Below are 9,020 nucleotides of genomic sequence, written 5' to 3'. Positions count from 1 at the left end.
ATAGTCAATTTTTCTAGGCCTCTCAGACTGTACTCTTTCAGACATCAGAGTTATGTTAGGCTAACATATAGGTACCTTAGTGTAGTCACCTTCCCTTGCAATGCTACCCCAAAATTATGGTTTTTATATTTTCACTCCTTTTAATTATGACGTCTTGCCTTTACATTTTGGATATGATGGTGACAGTTCCATACTAGCAAAAATTCTGCTTCCTGCAGGTTTCCCATTGATGTAACTCACTGTTTTCTGCAACTTGTTAGTGCTGCTCTTTGGATTTCTCATTGTGATAGAGAATATAATACTGTGCTATTACCAAAGTTCCATTTCAGGTACTTTTTAGAAAATGTGGAATGAAATGTGAATGTGCTGCTAGGAGAAGGAAAGGGGAAAGAAATTGCCTATGGCCTGGGTTCTTATTTTAAGAAGGGTCAAGAACAGAGGTGGTATTCAGCAGGTTCTGACCAGTTCTAGAGAACCGGTAGTGGAAATTTTGAGTATTTTGGACAACCAGCAAATACCATCTCTGACTGGCCCCCATCCCCATCTATTCTCTGCCTCCCAAGTCCCAGCTGATTGGCAGGGTCTTCTTTAGTTGCCCTGCACAGGAGAACGGAGCTGGAAAGCAGGTCAGTGGGGTGGGGAGGGAACGGGATTTATTTATTTATTTATTCATTTAATATTTTATTTATTTTGTCAAGCAATTATAAGATAACAGGTATAAGTATAAACATAGTTGTGAATACATGAAATGGATACATATAAGAACAAAAAGGACAGGGATGGTAGGCATGTTGGTGCGCTTATGCATGCCCCCTCTTAGGAAAGGGGTGAGGTCAATAGTAGACAGTCTAAAGTTAAAGTTTTTGGGGTTTGGGGAAGAAACCACAAAGTCAGGTAGAGTATTCCAGACATTGACCACTCTGTTGCTGAAGTTGTATTTCCTGCAATCAAGTTTGGTGCGGTTAACCTTGAGTTTGTATCTATTGTGTGCTCTTGTATTGTTATGGTTGAAGCTGAAGTATTCATTGACAGGTAGGACATTGCAATGTATGATTTTATATACTATACTTAGATCGGAACAAAGGTGGCATATTCTAGGTTTTCTAGGTCTAAATTTCAAGTCTGGCGGCATAAGGTATTCTGCAACAAGTCGAGGAGTGTAGAACTCTTCTTGTGAAATATTTCTGGACTTTTTCAACTGTATTAATATCAGATACGTAATATGGGTTCCAGACTGATGAGCTGTATTCAAGTATTGGTCTAGCAAATATTTTGTATGCTCTAGTTAGTAGTGTTATATTACCGGAGAAAAAGCTACGCAGGATTAGGTTAACAACTCTTAATGCCTTTTTGATTATGTAGTTACAGTGGGCTCTAGCACTTAGATCATTAGAGATGAGTACTCCAAGGTCCTTGACAGAGTTTGGATCATCAACAAGGTCTTAGCTATTCAGCTTGTATTTTATTTTCTGATTTTTTTTGCCAATATGTAAGACAGAGCATTTATTTGTTGAGATTTGAAGTTGCTATTTGTTTGACCATTCTGATACATAGTCGAGGTCTTTTTGAAGGGTAGCAATAATGCAGTTGCTCGCATTAATGATATTACCTAGTCAGATAATGAAATGTCTTCAAGCAAACAACCAAGCTCAGAGAGCACCAAGAACGCCAAAACCAAATATTTTCTGCATCTCTTTCACTATCTTCCAGTTTTACTTACAAGAATAACCTGACCTTCCAGAAAAGTTTTCGGCAGGAGGGAAGGAAGCGGCAGTAACATATGACATTGGAGGTGATAAGAATTTGTATACTCTCCCCATGTCTTGCAGATAGGAAAAAATCTAGGTGAAATGTTATTAGAAATTAGCTTTCTTTTTTAAAAAAAACTAGGAAATCAGTGTCAATGTACATTGTATCTGTTCCTTTGTAAATCAGAAGACAGCAGCTTTTGGAAGGCCATGATTTTGATTTTAATTCTTTGGTAGTTCATGACAGTGATTCCCCACTTTCAAAAATACTTTATAGATGCCTATTGGAGGTTATATATTTTAAAACTGGACAAATATTTGAATTAATTAAATGTGATGTTTTAAACAAAAGTTTTTTATTGATAGGTCTATATGTAGCCAGCTGCACAAGTGTTATTGTATCATTGCAGACTGGCTATATCCTGGACTAACACAAATCACATTCATTCTATACATTCTAGTTAACTCAGAAAACATTTGTGAGATCTTGTTTTGCCTAGATATTCTTTGTCATATTCTTCAGATAATAATAATATATTCAGTTAAGACCAGAATGAAATTTTAAAAAAACCTTTCAGTGGGTTCTTGAAAAGATCTAAATTATTTATGTATTAAAATATAGATAAAAATGTATAGAATGTGGTTAAATATTGTTTAAATTTATAGTTTGCAAATATTAGCATATGCACCACTGAAGAAAAAGTACCATTGAAACACTAGAAAAATCAGGCAAAAATGCTTAGTGAGTAAAAGAAACACCCTTAATGGCACGTCCTTCTTTGGCTTATTAACATAAAACACAAAAAGGAATTTTGTCTGCCCATATTCCCTAATCATGTTCCTATCATTTTTGGAAAACATATATAAATGAGATTCATTTGTTAGTTAGTTGTCTTAATCCTAATTGATCGGCTAGCCAACTCATTAACCTATATACTATTGGCTCAGTTTGTCATTAGTGTACTTCTACTTTATGTGCTGAAAAGCTCAAGGAAAGTTTATTCATCACATTTCATAAAAGTTTCAGTAGTACCAAATGTTATAAGCTTCTGCTGCTATTCCAAGGTCATTTTTTAAAAAGAAACAATTGAAGGACAATTAAAATTTTAATTATATCTGAAATATCCATTTTAAAAATCAGGGGCTCTTGGTCCATTTCATCTATTTCATTATCAATAGTGACTCACAACAAATCTCCAAGTTTTCAGGAAGGGCCTTTTCAGCTCTACCTCTGGAGCTTGGTGTCTTCAGATTTTTATTGAGCTATACTATAGTTTTTCTCTATGTCTCTGCCAAATAAAAGTATATTATTGATTATTATAAGGCAAAATGCCTTGGTGATTATTGACAAAGTATGAAGATTTTAGTTAAACTGAATGCATTGGGCTACTCTCTCAGTTTGACTTTTTTCCAATCACTAAGTTGTATTTGACTGTTTATAACTTCATGGACCATAACGCACCAGGGCCCCCTGTCCTCCACTATCTCCCTAAGTCTGCCAAACTCATCCCTACTGCATTCGGTATGATACACTGTCCTCTTCTCCTCCCTGTCTTTAATTTTTCCCAACATCAAGGTCTTTTCCAACATGTCTTCTCATTTAGGAGCTTTCAGCTTCACTATCTGTCCTTTTAAAGTCAGGGTTGATTTCCTTTAGGATTGACTGATTTGCAGTCCAAGGGACTCACAAGAATCTTCTCTAACACCACAACTCAAACACATCAATTCTTTAGCCCGCAGCCTTCCTCATGGATCAGTTCTCACGGCCATACATTACTACTTGGAAAACCATAGCTTTGATTACACAGATATTTGTCAGCAAGGTGATGCTCTGCTTTTTAATATGCTATCTAGGTTTGTCGTAACTTTTCTCCCAAGGAGCAAACATCTTTTAATTTCACGGCTGCAGTTGCCACCTGTAGTGATCTTGGAGCCCAAGAAAATAAAACCTGTCATTCAGTGGTGGGATTCAAATTTTTTTTACTACCGGTTCTGTGGGTGTGGCTTGGGGGCGTGGCAGGGAAGGATACTGTAAAATCTCCAGTAAGAGGTGGGATTTGTCAGTTCTCCTAACTATTCAAAATTTCCGCTACCAGTTCTCCAGAACTGGTCAGAGCCTGCTGAATACCACGTCTGTTGTCATTGCTTCCATTCCAGTGTAACTAGGCAGCATCAAATGAAAAGCAATGAAACTATCCTGTTCTGAGCACTGAAATGTATAACAAAAAATCTGTCCGCATCTGGATATAGATATCTGCATCTGAAATAAGAGTCACCTAGTTAAAATTAGGAATTTAATGTTATTACTACATGCTACTGTTGCATCCCTGTCAATGTGTCCCAAGTAACCAAGTTTACTGAGCATCACATTTCTGCTCAGCAAGCATGTACAAATACTGCAGCACAATAGCCAGTATTTTAATAACAGCCTTTTTCATCCTGAGTGCCTCTGAGATTTTTGAACTTCAGTTCCCAGAATTCCCAGCTGCTAAGGTCATTGTTGGTAATTCTGCAAAGTTGGTTTAGAAGAAAATCTGGTGAGGTATTGCTAGAAAAATCCTGGTTGGTGAATCTAGTGTACCATAATTTGTGAATTCTAACTGCTGCTATATTTTGGTTTTGGTTTTTTAGTGCAATTTTATTCTTTAAATATGAAGAGATTTATGCATTGGTTCCATCATTTAATGTTTTCCTACTCTAAATCCCTTGGGGCAGCAGAAATCAGGAACAGTTCTCTATTTTGAACATGAAAGAAATAAAAAAGTAATCTAGGACTAATAACAATATCAACATAATTATAAAGCTAAGAATTGCCATCAAAGTTCATCCCACCTACTTTGCCACATTAGCCCACTTTGGCTACCAAAGCCTCCTTCCAGATTGCCCTTCCATATTCTAGTCAGTGTCATATTGTAATCATGCAGTTATGTTCATGATATAGTCCAGTTTATGGAGTAATAAGCTAAGTTCCAATATGGATTTAGCTTATTATTCCATAAACAATATACAGTTTCAATATACAGAAATAAGAATGAAAGTATTAATACAATATGAAATGTGTTGAACTTGCTGGAGACAAATGTCACAATAGTTCAAAACATTTATCATAAAAGTGATTAAAATATATTTTTGAAAAAAAAATACCATTAGTAGAAAGAACTTGTGCATTATGTTCAAGAGTGAGATAATCATCATACTGATGGAAGATATAATGGATATACGGATATACAACATTTTTTTTCAAATGTACAAAGTGGCAGTATGAAATGCTATTACAAATTCAAGACAGGCTATAATGCTGAAATAGAGAGAGCTGTCTAGATGTACAAAGCCCGTCAGAATTAACTATAGTCCTTTCAAAGCTCCCCTTTTCTTAACTTCCACAGGACTTTGGTGAAGAATCCAAGTTAATTAATTTATTCACTAATTGAAGCTTTTCCAGTAGCCTGTTTATCTTCAACAACTTCTCGTAGGTACTTAGTATTCTCTTCCATGGAAGCAATTAGTAGCAAAGCATCTGGATCTTTTTCAGATGAACTAGTCATCATTAACATGTTGATTAGATATTGTCCCAAACAATAAGGTGCTGTACATTTGGAACAGTATCAAAGATGCACATCTTATGGATGAACTAGAACACAGCTTTACCTGAAGATGAACAAAATTCAAAAAATGTCTAGAATTATAATCCAGCACTACTTAGACATAGCCATCCAAAGAAACTAAGGCAATTAAATGTATTTGTTATGATTTGGCTGTGCTCACAAACCTATTTAATTGCACACCTTGGCTTTTCTGTTATTAGGTTGTGTCATGTTTGTCTTTTGTGTTTTTTGGAAGGACAGATACTGAAGCTGAAATGCAAATGGTTGGCCATTTATTCAGAAGAGAGGACTCATTGGAAAAGATGTTGATTTGGGGCAAGATAGAAGGGAAAAGGGACAGCAGAGGATGAAGTGGTGGCTCTGGGCCTTTTCGGTACCAGATAGAAGCAGTACTGCTAAGGATGAAGTAATACTAAATTAGATGCCTCCCTTAATTACAGTGTGCTCCAGCCTTTCTTCCCATCCCTTTCTCCTCAGTTTCATTCCAGTTCCTTCTTTCTATTCTTTTCCTATCCTATCCCACCTATGTTGTACCAAGGAACAACACAGCACCTCTGTTTTCTAAATACTGTGTATTAAGAAGCAAATTTCAAAATCTGATCTGTGGAGAACAGGTCTGTACCAATTATCCCAACATTAAGGGCACCATGAGACAACAATATAACATTCAGTTTCCATAGGAAGAGTTACATTCTATCCCTTTCATAACTAGGAGCTCCGCATTAAGAATGCCATCAGGCTTGGATATTTTATTCTCTAATACTAATAAGAATTTATTAGTACATGATAAGAATTTTTCCCAATTAGATAACACTCATGAATTTTGACTGACTTTGAACCTGCTTATTATTATAGACTAGACCAGGGGTGTCCAACCTTTCACCTTCCCTGGGCCACATTAGAAGATGAAAATTTGGTTTGGGCCGCACATAAAATAAAATAACAGTAACGATACCTGATCATCCAAAAAAACCATAGAAAACATAGTTAACATATTAAATTTATTTGGAAATGAAGTTAGTGAGATGTTTTTATTATTTATTATTAATTATTTATTAAAAATATTTATTTTTTGTCACGGTTTTTTTATCACGGTTTATCATGGTTTATTTTCTGGCCAAATTTTGCGGGGGTGGGGGGGAGGGGGGGAAGAAAGCTCGCCCGCCTCATGCCTACCTCTCCTCCTGCAAATGGCCAGGCTGGATGAGGCAGGCCTGGAGGGCAGAAGCGGCAGTGGCGGCGGGGGCAGAAGCGGCAGCGGGGGCAGCAGCGGCGGGGGCAGAAGCAGCAGCGATGGCGGCGGCAGAAGCAGCAGCAGCGGCGGCAGCAACAGCAGGAGGTGGCGCTCTGAGGGCGCCCGCCTTTTCTGTTGCTGCTTGGCGTGGCACTCGCCTCGCCCCGCCTCGCGCCTGCCTCTCCTCCTCCTCGCTGGCTCTGGCATGAAGGTTGGGGTGGGCACTGGGCCGCATTATGAGGCGACCTGGGCCGCATGTGGCCCGTGGGCCGCGGGTTGGACAAGCCTGGACTAGACTGAGAAGACAAAGCCATCTCAGATAGAAGTCAGTAAGAAACTCATGTTGCTATGAAAACCACATGGGTTTTATAATTTTCAATAGTGGCAAATATCTGTAGCTCGGGTTAGGATGAGGGTGAAGGTTCATTTTCCGCACTTGGGTTGGTTTGGTTTCCGAACATTTTGTTACCAGGCTAGGTAATATCTTAAACTCTAAATTCTGCTGAAGATGTTACCTAGCCTGGTAACAAAAGGCTCGGAAATCAATCCACTCAGAGCTCAGAGAACGAAACTTCACCCTCAGTATTAAGATTAATCTCTTAATTTGGGCACCCCAAATCTCATCAAGAGAATTTTGCTGTGGACAATGTAAAATTTAGAATGATGAAAAGAACTATGTAGTCTCATGGCTGTTTAAATTTAGAATTTTAGCACAGTATACCATCAGTTGTAAAAAAAAGGAAAAGAAAGCAAGAACCTCAACAGTGCCCAGAAAACATTTTTGCCATACTACCACAACGAAATGATGATTGAAATGGAAATTTTAGTTCATCAGGTGCAATTTTTAGAAGATGTGTTCTTAAACATAAAAATATGAATACTAAAAAAAAAGCTATAGCATAGCTGTCTTCTATGAAGAGTATGGGCTTAGCTCAATTATCAATACATTTGCTACGTTTCAAGTAAAATCTAGATTTAATAAGAAATATATGAGATAGGAAAGCCTTATTGCTATTTAAATTGTAGTACAACAACACATTTTAAAAGTGACAAGAAAGAGAAAAACGAATTTATTTTACTAACAATCCACCACATCACAGTTAGAAGGATGAAAAATCCTTCTTTTATTTGGCTTTTCTCTAGTGGCTAAGGGACTTACAACAGTTCATTTAGTGACTGTTCGAAGTTGGAACAACTCTGAAAAAAGTGAGATGACAATTTTTCACACTTATGACCGTTGTAGCATCCTCATTGTCATGTAACTTACATTCGGATGCTTGACAACTGATTCATATTTACAATGGTTGCAGTGTCCTGAGGTCATGAATGAGCTTTTGTGACCTTCTGACGAGCAAAATCAATGGGGAAGCAGATTAACTTAACTGTGTTATTAATTTAACAACTGCAGTGATTCACTTAACAGATGTGGCAGGAAAAGTCATAAAATGGGCAAAAGTCACTTAGCAAATTTCTCACTTAGCAACATAAATTTTGGGCTCAGTTGTGATTATAAGTCGAGGACTACCTGTACATGGTTGCAAATATATGCTGCAGTCTCTATTGAAATTCTATGGTTTATTTCTCACCAAATGAACACAAAACTATGAAAAGCAACATTAAACACTAAACTCCTCTTATAAAATCTGTCGTCTGCCATAAATTTATACCCCGGTCTGAAATATACTGATTTTATTCAATTTCTAGCCATCTACAATGTGAAACTACTACCAGATGCATCCTACAAAGTTATGGAAATAAAGTGTTTGCTTTCAAAATATTTCAAAATATTTGCTATTAAGTTGCACTGGATTTAAATTTACTCCTAATAATGCCTACAAGCTCAACAACTACAGATATCAGGGCTGGGACAAGAGCAGAGAAAAATAGAAATGGGCTGATAATCCAGGAATCATCAGACGGCTGTCCAATCCTTCCACAGTGCCAATATATGAGGCTTTGGTTTTCTACATGAAATATTTTGAATAATGGCAAAGATCATGAGAAATATTTTCCCATTTTCATTTTCCAGATCCTGGGAAGGAAGGAAGGAAAGAAGGGAGGGAGGGAAGAAGGGAAGGGAAGGGAAGGAAGGAAGGAAGGAAGGAATTTCCATCTCCTGAAAAACAAACATGATCTGCTGTTAGAAGATGACTGCAAAGTCAATAAACTCTATGGCCAATTGTGAAGGCAAACAAAATTCAAGGATGAATCACTAGAGGGATCACCAGCAGTAAAAAGGAGGTCCTAATTGCACTATAGGACTTTAATCAGATGGCATTTAGAATACTGTCTCCAGTTCTGGAGACCCCACTTAAAAGATATTGATAAGACTGATATTGATAAGTCCAAAGATGGGCAACAAAACTGGTGCAGTGTCTGAGGGACAAAACATAATAAGAGAGATTGGAGGAACTGAATATGTACAGCCTGGAG

This window comes from Pseudonaja textilis, chromosome Z (genome assembly GCF_049901715.1).
Source record: "Pseudonaja textilis isolate UNSWEBS1 chromosome Z, rPseTex1.2, whole genome shotgun sequence".
NCBI lineage: Eukaryota > Metazoa > Chordata > Lepidosauria > Squamata > Elapidae > Pseudonaja > Pseudonaja textilis.
The sequence above is the reverse complement of the archived record's forward strand: the minus strand, read 5'-3'. Positions refer to the sequence as shown.